A 15,803-nucleotide genomic window follows, 5' to 3' on the forward strand; every position below is an offset into this window, starting at 1 on the left:
TTCGATGCAAACTTGTTGAGCTGATCTCTGTTGTTGATCACGAAGCATCTACACCCAAAAATATGAAAGAAGCGAACATTGGGCTTGCGGTTGTTAAGGCCCTCATATGGTGTTTTATTGAGGCGTTTGCACACGATACTTCGGTTTTGGACAAAGCATGCGGTTGCTACTGCTTTAGCCCAGAAGTAGAGAGGAAGTTGGGCGAAGTTAAGCATGGATATGGCTGCTTCTACCAATGTGCGGTTCCTTCTTTCTACTACACCATTTTGTTGCGGTGTGTAGGGTGCTGAGAAGTTATGAGAAATGCCTTTGGACACCAAGAAACTGTTAATAAGATGATTAGTGAACTCGGTTCCATTATCACAACGGATGCGTCTAACTGGAAGCTTGATCTGAAGTTTGATTTTTTTGATGAAGTGGATGAAGATCTGCGGTGTCTCTGATTTGAGTCTGAGGAAGAAGACCCATGTGAAGCGTGTATAGTCATCAACAATAACCAGTATATACTTCTTGTGGTGGAGGCTGGCTACGGTTGATGGACCGCAGAGATCAATGTGCAATAGCTCCAGTGGTTCAGAAATAGAAGAGTCCATTATCAGAGGGTGACTTGCTTTAGACTGCTTACCACATTCACAAGCCGGACAGAGAGTATCGTTGCTAAATTTGAGAATAGGGAGACCGCGGACTAGTTCTCCAGTGACTAAGTTGTTGATGTACCGGAAGTTGAGATGAGCTAGCTTACGGTGCCATAGCCAGCTGACTTCGGATACAGCTTTGGACAAGAAACACAATTGCGGTTTACCAATGATTAGAGAAACATCCAAATGGTACATGGTACCTTCGGATCGAGATTTGATCAGGCAAGTGTTTCTATCACTCGTCATTACGTAGCAAAACTGATCATCAAATTCAACACGATGTCCTGCTTTACATATTTGGCCAACACTGATGAGATTGTGTTTAAGGCTTTCTACATAAGCAACCTTCTGAATGGAAAAGTTCCCCGTAGTGAGAACACTGTAACCTCGGATGACACCGTTTGCATTGTTACCAAACGTGACATTTCCACCATTGCATATAGGCCTGAAATCCCGAAGGTACTCTAACCTTCTGGTCATGTGCAAGGAGCAGGCACTGTCAATTAACCACTCTTCTTCTTGTTCCTCCTTGCACAAAGCCTGAGAATTAAACGGTTAGTTTAGGCATCCAAACAAGTTTGGAGCCTGGGACAATTGATATGTTTCTGAGTGATGCATGGTCCGAGGTTGTAGGGACAGGTCTCTTGTCAACTTTTGAGCCTAGTCCTGGGTGTTTGAGTAGATTTGGAGTGTTGTGATTTTTTGAAAAAATACGAGGTTTCTGACTCTGACTCGATTTGACATGAGATAAAACCTTTTGACAACTACACTGACATTTACAAAAGGAGATTTTGTCTTTTGATCTAACACTGTGATTGGTCAGCGGTTTTAAGGATGTTTTGGATCTGTTACCGGTCCGAGATGGGTAATTCCTGACACGAGTGTTTTTGGGTTTTGAAAAAGTCTGTTTATGAAAGGTTTTAGCACATGTAGATTTCTGAATTCTTTTTGATGGATTTGGTAAGATACCCTTCCATTTGAAATTTTGACGTGACTTTAAAAGTGTTGGAGTGGGTAAAATACCTTTCCATTTAGGATCATTTGAAGAATAGACCTGAAAAACATAGTTTCGAAAAGACTGAACACCCTTTTGGGTTGTGTCAGAAGGAGTAGGAATGACTTTTGAAACTGAACTTTCCTTTTTGTTTGTTTTCTTGAAAGAAGAGTTTTTTGAAATGTAGTGAGAGAAAACAAATTTTTTAGGACTTTTGGATTTAGGAAATCTGACTTGCTTCTTGTTTTTTGAAAAAGTTTGTCTATTAGTACCGCGAGATTTGATTTCTTCTTTAAAAGCCTTTTTTGTCAAAGATTTTGGTGAACCGCAGTCATTGTTGTTCAACTGCGGTTTCCTGGAATTCTTAGAATGATTTTGAAAACGCGGACTTGAGTCATCAGAACTTGAGGATTCAGGAATTTGGGAACATTGACCTACTTCAAAATTTTCTATAGGTAGTTCATGAAATATTGGCTGAAGAGTTACAGTTCCTTAAACTGATGACAGCGGTAGGGATGACTTGACTACCGCTGAGTAAGTCTTAGATGGGACTTCGGTGGGACATTTGTGGGACATTTGACTACAGTGAGAGACACTGCGGTCTGAGGACAGAGATGGAAAGTCTTTTGAGACTTCGGGGCCCTCAACAACAATCTCTTCATCAACTACGGATGAAGTTTGAGAATTTGGATAGATGGTGCCACAGATAGGAATTTGATCACATGTGTGACCTGAAACCTCCGGCATAATTTCCTCAATGACACAATTATTGCTTAAGTTGTGCAGTTTACCGAAGTGAGTTTTAATATCTTCAGGAAAAGTCTTGTCATTGACAGGGAAATGAAATTATCGGTCTGGAGGGACATACAGTCTGTCTTTGTTGAACCGGGGTGAGGAATCCATTGAGGTAGGATATCCATTTGACCAACCCCAATTGTATGTATTGTCCACGGTTCCATTGTTTACCAAATTTTCAATAGCTTCACTTTCATTAAACAATTTTTCAATTAAGAGATTTAAGCGTACAATTTCTCTCTGAGCTAAATCTGTCTAGTTCAAAGCTATCTCTAATTGGGTTTCACTTAACATTCTTGCATCCTTTTCTAACTCTAGGTCCTTCTCTAACATAGCCATCTTAAGTCTTTTGTTATCCAGTCGTCCTCTCACGTGGAACATCTCTTGGGACGCAATGTTCTTCTCATCTAAGGCTTTATTATAGTCTGTAAGGACGGCAGCACAAGTGTCATTAAGATCATCTATGTAAGGCTGACAGTCATGCATGCTATAGTTTAGAGTTTGGATCATGAGTTTTACCTGTTCGACGATGCTTAGTGTTCCATCCTTTGCCATGTAGCAGTAGTTCTTGTTCAACATTGTAGACCCATCATCATCCGCAGTGGCCAGCATGCAGATTTTCCCTTTTCCTTTGACACTGCTGATGGCTTCATCTTCGTCTCCGGATGACCAGACTTGATGGTCTCTTTTGACATGGGCCACGTATGCCCTTGCCTTTTCAGCTTTTTCTTTGTCTTCCAACTCTTGAGCCATTCTAAGGTAGAATGCTCTGTCTTTTACTACATTGGCCTTACAATCTCGTGCAAAGTGATTCTCTTTGTTGCATTTGTGACAAATTACAACATCAGTCTTGTCTTCTGAAGGAGTACCAGAGTCAGTGATTTGAGGAGACTGCGGTACCTCCTTTGGTTGAATATTCTGAGATTGCGGTGGTGGATGAGAACTTTTGGGAAATCGAGAGTGGTTATTCTGAGAACCGAAGTTACGGTTGAATGGAGGTTTGTTGAACTGCTGATTCTTGCGGAAGGAAGGAGGTGGTAGACGGTTGAACTGTTGGCTAACCAGAGAAATAGCCTTCTGAAAATCTTCTTCATCATCATATTCAGAATCCGCTTCGTATGACTGCGGTAGAGTGTCATACGAGGAAGGGTAAGGTGACTGCGGTGGAGCTTGTGCTATGAGAGCAAGTGGTCCTCCGACGTCAGCACAGTCTTTGAGTACGGTGGATTCTTGAGCTTGCAGCTCTCCATAGAGCTTGTAAAGTGACAGGGAGTGAATCTTTCTATCGCCTTGGACTATCATCTTGGTCGTAGTCCAATGTCTGCCCAAACCATTAAGAAACTGAAGATTGATTTCATGGTTACTGCGGATGGTGCCCGCATTGGATAACTTGGTGACTATCAGGTTGAACCTTTTGAAGGAGTCTTCCAAACTTTCTCCAGTATGAGCTTTGAAGTTGTTGAACTCGTTGAGTGCGGTAGTAAGCTTCTTATCTTGTGCTTGTTCTGAGCCTTCGTACAGGTTTTTGAGAACATCCCAGATCTCTTTCGCTGATTTGCAATTTATGATAATATCGAAGTTGTCAGGAGCAACTCCGCAGGAGATTTCATAAAAAGCAACAGCATCATTTTCCATTTTATCGAGATCATCCTTGGTGGGACGGCTCATGGCTGGTTGACCTCCTCCTAGCCTGGTTGCAGCGCCGTCAGTTTGGACTGGTGTAAGGACTGGAACATGTGGTCCTTCTTCTACGGATCGCCATACATCTCTACCCAGTCTTCTCAAGTACCTTTCCATTCTTTGTGACCAGTGATGATATTCATTTGCGACTAGTATTGGGGCTCGATTAGAACCACCGACACTGTTGGAAATATTCAGAGATAATGATTGTGCCATTTGAAATTGTTTTTTTGTTTTGAAGAAATGAGCTTTAGTGGTATAGAAGGCTCTTTGAAAAATCAGAGTTCCGTTTTCAAAAAGCAACCACTTTGGCTCTGATACCAATTGTTGAGAGAAAAACTTGGAGACACACTTAAACAAAAGTTAGAACAAGTATAATGCGGAATAGTTAATCTCAAAGGATCTAAAAGCTCAACAATAATATAGTTAGATACTTCAAGAGTTAGTTGCGGAAATGTAAAGGAATGGAAATGACAACAATTGTTATATCAAGAAGACACTTAAGCTGATTCATAACAAGGAATGCATTCACTCCAAGTTAATAAGGAATATCAAGCTTAGTGATTAAGTCTTAAAGACTTGCTCCGAAGAGGGATTATGATCAGCAGAATTATGATAAGATTTAAGTAAGAAGAGATGAGTGAAGAAAGATAGAGAGATAACTTCAGAATGTGTATTCAGATAGAATTCATAAGTTATCGGTTCTTCCTCACTTGAATACAAAGAGAGTAAGTCTCTATTTATAGACTTAGAAACTACACTAGATTACAACTCTATAAGCAGTCGTGCAAGGCATACTGGATAATAGAGTGTATTACATAAAAGACAAATAAAGTAATCTAGCTAAGTTGACTGCGGTAGCTGACTCAGGTTGCTGATGCGGTTGCTGATGAACAAGATTGACTCCGGGTGTTGAACCGTTGCGGTAGAAAGATGGTTGCGGTAGCTGAGTTCAAGAGGGTCACTTTTATGATTCAACAAAGATTCTTGTACATACCACTTCAGCTCTAATATCTTAACTTCGATGGCTGCTTCTAATGAATTTCAATAAATGTATTCAATGCAAATAAAAAATATCGTAGGTTGCCCAACGTATGCCCCATTGCTAGTTGTTGAAGAGTATGATCACTGGAAAGTTAGAATGGAGAGATTTTTGCTTTGTAAGTAAAAAGGTGAAGAGACATGGAGATCAGTGGAAGAAGGTCCTCATGTTCCTATAAGACAAATGATTAGAGATAATGTTTCCACCTTCATAGGTCAAGAAGAAGCACGATGAGCACCTTTAACTGCATCAGACCTTGAGAAGATTCATGCAGATCAAATCGCTTTCTCGAAAATGGTGTTTGGTGCTCCTCATTCTCTCTTTGAGCACATAAAGTTGTGCAAATAAGACAAAGAGATTTAGGATACACTTCAAGACTTGTTTTAAGGGTCTGATAACATGAAGGATAAGCGTTTGACATCGGTTATAAATGACTTTAACACCTTCACTACAATTCCTTGTGAATCTTTAGCTTATGCATCAAATCGGTATCGGATTGTTGTGAACAACATGACAGCACATGATACAGTCCAAACTCCACTCGAGTACAATCTTAAGTTTAGCAACAGCCTCGGAAAAGGATAGGTAAATGTTAAATTGTGTCTTCGGAGTAACGTATCTCTGAAGAAATTGAAGCTCTATTAGTTGTTTGACGAACTGCAAGGTCATGAATCCAACGTTTCTCAAACGTTAAGATAACTCTTAGGCGGTCCTCTCGCATTAGTAAGCTCGGTCACTCCACTGATTCTGAACCCATCTATTTCGGATCCTTTTAGAGCCATTCCACATGTTCAACCTACACGACCACTCAACCTATCGTACCTGTTCCTCCGATTCAGAACTACCCGTACGACGTGAACCGTCATCCAGTAGCCGCTTATTCCAAACTTCATTTCTAGCAATAATCTGCACTTCTATATATGAAATACAGATTTCCTTGGAATCCCAATCAAAAACCACCTCAAAACCGATTTCAAGCTACTCACCAAATCAATCCTCAACCTTACCCTAAACCCACTGAAAATCCACCAGCATATCGACCCAAAAATCAAAATCACTCTTCGGAACCTCAAGAAATTTCGAACCCAGCCAAGCCAAATATTGTATGTCACAAATATGGTCTTGGAAACCATTTTGCAAAGGACTGTTTAACTGAAGCTCCTATAAAACCAGAGGTAAAAGACTGTGCCTACTATGCTCGTAGAGCACAAGAACTTACTGAAAGCTAAAAGGCTTTTATCACCACTGTTTCAAGGAATGTTGATGGGTATTGGCCGTCTGGTGATGAGGGTGACGAAAAATCTGCATGGAACTTATCTCTAGTGGCTAGACATTCAATTGAGTGTGATGAAGGCTATTGGTCCTTTGGTTCGGAAGCTGATGATGGCGATGCTGAGCCAAAACTACTGCTACATGGCAACAAACGATCCACCTAGCCGAAGCATCATCCAACAGGTAAAATTTATGATTACTGAAAATACTTTTGATTTGTCTGTTTTTGAACCTTATCTAACTCAAATTCAATCAGATGTGACAGTTATTCACAAAGCCTATGAGTCTGCCATAGAAATTAGTGAGAAGGTGGATAGTGAGTTGACCCATCTTAAATTACGTTTTGAAGACCGCAAGTGTTGGTGCATGGAAATGCTCCACAAATAATGAGTGTTTATTAGGTTGTATTTTCCCTTTATTGTATTTTGTAGTGTAAATACTCTCCCTCTTATATAAAGGGAGAGTTGGTCATTTATTACTTTAGCTAGCTCATTTCTTTTCTTAGTAAGAGAATACACTTCTCACAATGTAATCTCTAGAGAGAGAGAAAGTTGGTGGGTTCTCCCACCCAGGGAGAGTTTCTCTCCCACCATGTTCTTCATGAAATATATTATTCTCTCTTTGTTCTTAGTCTTTTCTTATGAACTCATAATATGTTCTTCGTGTTCATACTTCCAAAAACACGATTAATCTCGAGATATCTTTCTTCCGCACTCACCGTTCGTTATAAAAATGGGTCTCAACAATTGGTATCAGAGCCGTACCTTGAAGATCTCACGATTAGTTCAAGGGAACGACTCCCATTCGGTGATTATCTTGTGATTTTTCCGTGTTTCTGCAAGAAAAAAAATTTCGGGTTTCTTTCCGGAATTTTTTTATGAAGTTCGTTCTTAGTTCTATTTTCTGGGTGATTCTATCTTAGCAAAAATAAAAGTTTCTGCTGCTGATCGTTCTATTATTGCTGGAAAAAGATGTTCTTACAAGTTTATTATTTTGCTGTTGAATAAATGAAGAAAAATGGGAAGAGAAATTAATTTTGTGGTCTCTTAAAAGTTGAAGATTTGCTCCAGGAGTTTCTTTTTCTTGGATGAGAAGACACAAAAATTATGGGCTTAATTATTGATAAAGTAGAAGCATTCTTTCTTAAAGACATTTCCCAGCAACTTTTGTTATCCAAAAGGTATGCACTTCTCTTGTTCATAAACAAATTGTTGCTGTAGATCTTTATGAAGAATGTATGGACGTAATTCTTTGGTTTGCATAAAGCCACTTGTCCTTGTTACTCTTTTTGGTAAAGAGTATTCAACTTTTATTTTCCTTCCCAAGATAAAACCATGTGACTATGACAAATCTCATCACCTTTTGTCCCCTAAAACCCCCTGCACACTCTTCCTTTTTGCCTTCCCAAGACCACATGTTGACTTAAAATGTTTTATAAAAAGATTCCCTCATTAAAATATGAATAAATGGCCTTTGCGGTACCATTTTTCATGAAAAAATAGCATTTTTCGTCACCTGTTTAGCCCCTCTCAGCCCCCCGGACCGCAGTCAAAAACTGCCTACCGGAGTCCCCTTAGAAGCCTACCCGCAACCCTTCTTAGCCTTGGTACCGCAGCCCCTCTCAGGCCTAAGTACCGCAGTCCTCTTAGTCTAAATCTGAGGACCGCAGCCTCCCTCTTGCCTTCAGACCGAAGTCCGGACTCCCTACCGCAAGCCTGACCTACCGCACCTACCGCAGTCTCGGATCAGCAGCGTCGGACCGCAGGCGCGCCTACTGCAGTCTCTCATCCGCAGCCGCCTCGCCTTCCTTCCGAACCGCAGCTACATCACTGACTTCGGTACCCAGCTTCCTCCAACCGCAACCAGCCTAGCCTCCCACCGCACCCAGCCTAGACCCGCAACCAGACCACTCCTACCGCAATACCCTCCAGACCTCGGATCCTCCTTCACCATCAGCAGTCATCCGCACCCAAGACCCCCACCTTCCCCTCTGACCCGCAATCACCTCCTACCGCAACCACCTCCCACCCAAATCACCTCTCTCACCCGCAATCACCTCCTACCGCAACCACCTCCCACCCAAATCACCTCTCTCACCCGCAGTCACCTCCTACCGCAATCACCTCCCACCCAAACCACCTCCTCTCATCCGCAAGCTACTAGACCCGCATCCACCCTCCTTCAGCCCCTCCTCCTTATTCCTCCTTCCTCCCCTTTCCTTCTTCCTTCCTTCCCTCCTTCCACCTCCTCCCCCCCTCCTTTCCTCCTTTTTCCTCCCCTCCCCTCCTTTTTTTTCCCCTTCTTTTTTTTAAACCCTTTTTTTCTTCTAGAATTATTTTATTTATTATTCAGATTTTTTTCTGCATTATTTTTTTTTAATTAAATTTTTTTTATTAAAACCAATTTTTTTTTATTAAAACCAATTTTTTTTATTACGCCAATTATTTTTTTAACACCATTTTTTTATTTAGCCAATTTTTTTTTATTAAAACCAATTTTTTTTATTACGCCAATTTTTTTTTAACACCAATTTTTGCCACAACCGCACCCTTGGATTGTCACATTGGTTCATTTCATGCCGGTTATTATTATTGGAAGAATATTCCTACCGCATTCGGACTTCATATTATTTTTTGTGATGCTTGCACCGCAACGGCGATTGATCAACAAAGTTGTTTCGCATTCTTCACATTATGGGATTTTATGACTTATCGCTCTTGATTTTTGGTTGACGAATCATGTATTTTGAGCATGTGGACTTTACATTCTATTGAAGACCAGTTCAAGTGTTCCGGCACCGCAGTTTGGATATTTGGATATATTTTTGGCACAACAGATTATTCTCAGCACAACTTCAGCAACTATGTCACCCGCGTCCTCATGACCGCAAGAGTATCTCTTTTACTCTGTCTCGTTTCTTATCGAGACCCTTCATACATCTAGGGGGAGCTTCTCTATTAGCTCTTGGTATCCGACACTCTCCATCCGATGATTTGTTGATTTTTGATATCCGGTCATTGGTTATCAAAAATAGGGAGAGAATATCATCCGGATTTGGTTATTATGATTGTTTGAGTTTGGATTTTGAAGACTTCTGAAGGCGATTATTTATTTAGTGATGCGATGTGGCACTTCTTTTTGGTCTTTACGGATCAAATTTTTGGCATTACTCGATGTTTTCCGATTCAGATTATTTATTATTCGGACTCTACCACAGGATGATTTTGTGTTCACATCCGGTTCAGATCTTATGGTTTCACGAGTTTGGATTTGTGATATGTTGAAGACGAAGATTATTTTGGCAATGTGACGTGGCACTTATTTTTGGTCCTTGGATCAAATTTTCGACATTGCTGGACCATGTTTTTGGACTCACATTATTTTTATCCGGACTTCATTTTATGGATGCTTCACATTTTTAGCAGGTTATTCTTTGAAGAATTTCGGTGTATTTTGATTCGAGAACTTAAGATGTTTTTCAGACTTTTGAAGCCGAAGTGTTTCTTTTATTGGATCTTCTACTTGCTCATGGTGACCTTCTTCTTCCGGTGATTATGACTGGTTTGAAGATTTGGATCTTATTTTTTCTACTTCATTGGTTGTGCTTTGAAGCCGAAGACCTTCATTTCAGAGATTCATGACCAGTTTCAGACTGCACAGACACTTCAGAGTTTCAGAGACATTTCAGCACTTGATTGCATTTTATTACCACACTTGCTAGTCGGATTACTGTATTATAGCCTTGTATCACTTATTGGATCTCTCATCATTTGTAAGCATTTAGGGAGAGAATGTTGGTGCATGGAAATGCTCCACAAATAATGAGTGTTTATTAGGTTGTAATTTCCCTTTATTGTATTTTGTGGTGTAAATACTCTCCCTCCTATATAAAGGGAGAGTTGGTCATTTATTACTTTAGCTAGCTCATTTCTTTTCTTAGTAAGAGAACACACTTCTCACAATGTAATCTCTAGAGAGAGAGAAAGTTGGTGGGTTCTCCCACCCAGGGAGAGTTTCTCTCCCACCATGTTCTTCATGAAATATATTATTCTCTCTTTGTTCTTAGTCTTTTCTTATGAACTCATAATATGTTCTTCGTGTTCATACTTCGAAAAACACGATTAATCTCGAGATATCTTTCTTCCGCACTCACCGTTCTTTATAAAAATGGGTCTCTACAGCAAGCTTAAGATTGAATCATTAGAGAGAGAAGTTGTAATGGCTAAGGAGGAATTATGTAATTATTATGTGAATTATGTGTTTTATGCTTAATTATTAGGATTTAATTAATTCAGAATAAAAATAAGCGTCAAAAATAAATATTAGATAAACCCAATATCTATGAAGGAAGTTGTAGTGGTCATCACAAGGATTCCGGATATATAAAGAATACCGAAATCCAAGTTATAACGAAGAAGTTATGACCTGTCAAAGTTCCGTGACAAAACCGGCACGGCACCGAATGACATAAAAAGTGAGTTTTTGATAAACTACTTTTAGCCTTGGTGATCTAAATGAAAGTCGTAGTTTTCGTTAAACCGAGAGTATGCATAAAAAGAGCGACCAAATCTGACTTCGTATGAGGAAGTTATGATTTTTCTAAGTTTCAGCTTAGCAGTAGACAGCTAAAAAATCGAATTTTAGATCGAATGATTTTTAGCCGACACAACCTAAACGAGAATCGAAGGTCTCGTCAATAGTAGTACAACGGTAAAAAGACAGACGAAAACGGACGTCGGATGAAGAAGTTATGAATTTTTAACGGATTTTCATGTCCCGGTCTGTTAAAAATAATAATATTAAAATAAAATAAAAATTAGCCGACAAAGTCTAAACGAAAGTTGTAGAGCATAATTTTACCTACGCGTGCATATAAAGAACGTCAAAAACGGAGCCCGTATGCGAAAGTTTGGATTTTAGAAGTTCAGGACACAAAAATCAAGAAACATGCTAAAACCGAGGAATTTCGCGTGGCTCAACTTCGGCCACGTCACCCTCGCTCGCAGGCTGCCTCGTGTTCGTCACGTGCTCGTTGCTGATTCGACCGAAGGTGCGGCCCAGTAGGAACTCGACGCGCCTCGCACCGGTGCAGATCCGAAGCGAGCCACCTGCCCTCGCCTAGCATCCGACGTGCGTCCCTCCCCTCCGGATCCGAGCCTCGCATCTTCTGCCGCGTGGAGTCTTCTCAGCCGTAGATCTTTGGACTCACCCCTATAAATAGAAGGGTGCGAACCCTCCCGGTGATAATTTGGAAAATTGCCATATTTCACCCCTAAACCCATATTCCTTCCATTCCAACTTCCCCCAAAGCCCCGGTATCATACCAAACACCCGAAACACGTCCCGAAGAGCATGAGAAATTTATCTTTTCGGTTTTGAAGCCCAACCCTCGCAGATTCCGGTTTCTCAATAAAACTCCCGGTTTTATCATAAACGATTGTTTTAGGAAATGAAGTGCTGCCCGATTATCGTTAAATCAAGTGAGTGTGTAGTCACTTTCATCTTACACATAGATATGAAGTATTTTCTATAAAATACGTGCTATGTGTAATTATATTAAATGTTTATTTGAGGTGACTGTTGAATAGATGTTTTATAGAAGTTTTAAACTGTATATGTATTTTATCTACAAATATGTTGGGTAAAACATGGGTAGACGAAATAGTCTATGTGTGTTAAAATGATGAGAGGCCTCGATGTTGTTGTTGTTGTTGTTGTTGTTGTTGTTGTTGTAGTCGTCTAGCGGAGTATAGATGACGGCCACGGATCTTTCTAGACAGTCTAGTGTAACACTAGCAGGTTCGCAACTTGTAGGTGTTGGTGAACTATATGTTCATTGGTGTACTCCGTCCCCCTCATGGTTGCCTTTAGGACATGTATGGCTGAGGAGTCCCCTTAGCAGTAGTGTCCATCCTGATGATAATCCTTAGGCTAGGTCCCTTGTGATAGGTGTTTAGGGACGTAAAGTGAGGATAACGGGAATGGGTAATCAGGGTTATTATTGATTGATGAATCTAATAGATTTATTATTATTGTGGGTTGAAAACCCTATATACTCACCAGGCTCCCAAGCCTGACCCACTCAACTTTTTATATTACAGGTAGTGGACCCCGAGCATAGTCGGATGATGATGAGAGATTTTTGGATTATAGGCCAGTAATTGTAAATAACTGTTGTAAGGCTTATAATGTCTTGTTTATGATTTTGATTTGTATCGGAACATGACATCCCAAGGTTTTGATATAAAATGAAAATATATATTTCTTTAAGGAAGGTTTTGATAAATTTTTATCATGTTTTGTTTTGGGAACAAATTCCACAACATCTTTTAAAAGGATTACTCTGATTTTATTTTAAAAGCATAAATTAAATCGGTCTTTTCTGGCCGAGAAATTAGGGGATGTCACAGAATGTATCATTTTGAATGATAAATGTGAAATTACTCTTAGTGAGAGAAACATCTTAGTTACTGATAATAAACGTCTTAATGCGAAAGATGATGTTTTGCATAATTGAATTGATGTTCTTGAAGCTAACGAAAGAATGACACATAGTTTTCGTCACCCTTGGTCCAAAGCACCAGGTCTCAGAAGCGAGTTTCCAAAACCTATTGCTCGTCCTTTGAAGGAACTTCAAAACCTAACATTCATGGGAGACATTCCGAACCATACATTTTCGGATACCCCTGTTTCATTATTGTCGTTCCTTCATGAGACTTCGGACAAATATCAATCACTGATTCCTGAATTCAAACCTATCACTATTAAATGTCCTGATTCCACACCTCTTCCACCTCTGATATCCCTGGACCTGAATCAGTCTTCAAAATCCTTACCTAATACATTCTGTAATGGAGTTCATTTTCCGAACTCTGGTCCTCCAAACAGTTGTCTTATTGACGAAATCATTCCTAAGAAAAACGGACATGACTTGAACCCATCCAATTCATTATGGGCATCTCTTGATAGTGATGTATAACTTAAGAGTGATGGTGATGTGACATCCCAAAATTTAGGTCAACGACTGTGAATGGTCAAGTTCACAGTAAATCTATTGGTAATTTGACTCATCAAGTTTTAATGCATCTTATGTGAAATAAATGACTTCATTTGAACTATTATAAGAGACTATATGGTATCTTACTTCCAAACCAAACACTCTAGCCTCATAGTACATGTTTCCTTGTTTCCGAAAATATAAAGAACGTCCAAAACAGAGTTCGTATGCAAAAGATACGACCGTTTTAAGAATCCAAAACCACTATAATACTGATTTTCTTAAAACCGCTAAAACTGTTTCTATCCGTTGAGGGATTTGCACACCTCAAATGGAAATTCCGAAAGCATTTTTGGACTCAGTTCATAGTCTATTATTAAATTTCATAAATAGAAAATTTTTGTAAAAATATTTATAAAAGTCAAAAAGCAAACGTTTTGAATCAGAAAATCGCGAAACCTTAAACTATTTATTTCGGCATGATTTCTATTAATGATAATGTATTCCGGAATCTCTAAATATTATTAAAAGAGAAACTTGATGAAATCACTTTCAACAATCAGGACCATTCATTGTATTTTCTTGATTAATTTCAACCTTAGATCGTTTTGCATTATTGTGATGATGTCATCCTAAAGAAAAACAAATCACTATTGATTGAACGCATTCCAAATTCGCTTGATTACAAAACGTCCGTGTGTAATAAACACTTTCCATGTTGAATTCGATAAATCAGCCACCTAATTAGAGATTTTTGATAAGTCAATGAGGATGATTGCAACATATTTGATTGAAATCCTTTCTGAATCGCTTCCTCAAGCTCAGCTATTACGCGATTACATCGTCTCTAGATTAGGGTTCTATATTCTTATTCATCTTTTCATTCTGATTAATCTTAACCAACAGAGCTATCGGATGATTCTAATCGTCTTCTCTCTCAAAGACTAGAACTTAATAAACAGTTGTTATATGTAGGTGCTTGAAGACGATTACAAAGATAGAATTCTGATTACTCAATCCACAAAAGAAAATAAGAAATTGAAGTTTTTGGCCCCTTGCAACTCTATCATTGATCGATTGAAGAATCAATATTGATCTTACAGGTAACATCTTTAGATTATGGATTGATCAAGCCACTCAATGCAGATTGACGACAGGTGTGTTTTTGTAAAAAGAATTGTGACACTGTGTGTTTGTTTTTTCATTTGTAAGTTCAACATTTATGAACATATTCTTGATTTTTTTTTGCGATTTTTGTACGATTTTGAGACAATTGCTGAAGATTGCATTGAAAAGTGGTTCTTTACGTCATGCCATCCTTACTTTAGGGTTTTGGTCCCCTTTCGTGGTGGAGTGTGGGTGTATTTCAAATTATGTAGAGAACCTCATAAGCGCAATATTCTTGTATGAATTTAAGATATTGACGATTTGTTATTGCAATTTAAGTTATCAATTTAGTGAATCCGTTGCTTATATTATTGTATGAATTTAAGATACTGTCACCATATGTAAAAGGGGAGGGCCCAGAAGCACGAGAAGGCCACAGTGCTGCCCTAATTGGCAAAAGACTCTTCATTTTTGGGGGATGTGGGAAGTCTTTTGACTCTCCTTTTGAAGAATATTTTGATGATTTATACATCTTGAATACAGGTGACTAGTGTTTCAATTTCAATTCAATATTGTAATGTAAATTATAAAATAACAATTTTATCCCTTGTCTTCAGAGACAATGCTATGGGAGCGAGTGGCAACCACTGGAATTCCACAGCCAAACGTAATAGCCATACTTGTGTCTCATGGAAAAACAAAATCATTGTGATTGGTGGAGAAGATACACAGAACTATTAAATGTTTGATGTCTATATGCTTGATGCAGGTTTCAATCTTGATTTTTTCTACCAATTTTTTAATGTCATGACCTAATTTCTACATTCTTGTTCATAGATACACTTACTTGGACAAAATTGGTGACCAATGGTGAGCTTTTGCCACCTAGAGCTGGGCATACAAACATTGCATTAGGCAAGAATTTGTTTGTGTTTGGAGGTTTTACTGATGCTGAAGATCTGTATAATGACTTATACATGTTTGATCTTGGTATGTAAATTGTAATGTAACAGAAGTATCAAGTTTTGTTTTTTTTTTTAAATTTTTTTTATGATATGTTATTTCTTGATATTTCCAACATTTGTGCAGAAACTTTTACATGGACTAAAGTTATGACAATAGGAGAAGGGCCTTCTGCAAGATTTTCAATGGCTGGAAGCACTTTACATCCACAACATGGAGGTGCTCTTATATTCATAGGTGGATGCAATAAGAAACTTGAAGCACTTGATGACATGTTCTACCGATTCACAGGTTTAATTTAATCAATCCTTGAAG

The 15,803-nt window shown here is 39.0% G+C and overlaps 1 pseudogene; it reads left to right on the plus strand.

Annotated features, from left to right (window-relative positions):
- The window catches only part of LOC145130797 (acyl-CoA-binding domain-containing protein 5-like), a 79,009-nt pseudogene that overhangs the window by 62,146 nt on the left and 1,060 nt on the right, over positions 1-15,803 (plus strand).

The sequence above is a fragment of the Lactuca virosa genome, chromosome 8 (assembly GCF_052849685.1).
Source record: "Lactuca virosa cultivar CGN04683 chromosome 8, Lactuca_virosa_CGN04683_v6, whole genome shotgun sequence".
NCBI lineage: Eukaryota > Viridiplantae > Streptophyta > Magnoliopsida > Asterales > Asteraceae > Lactuca > Lactuca virosa.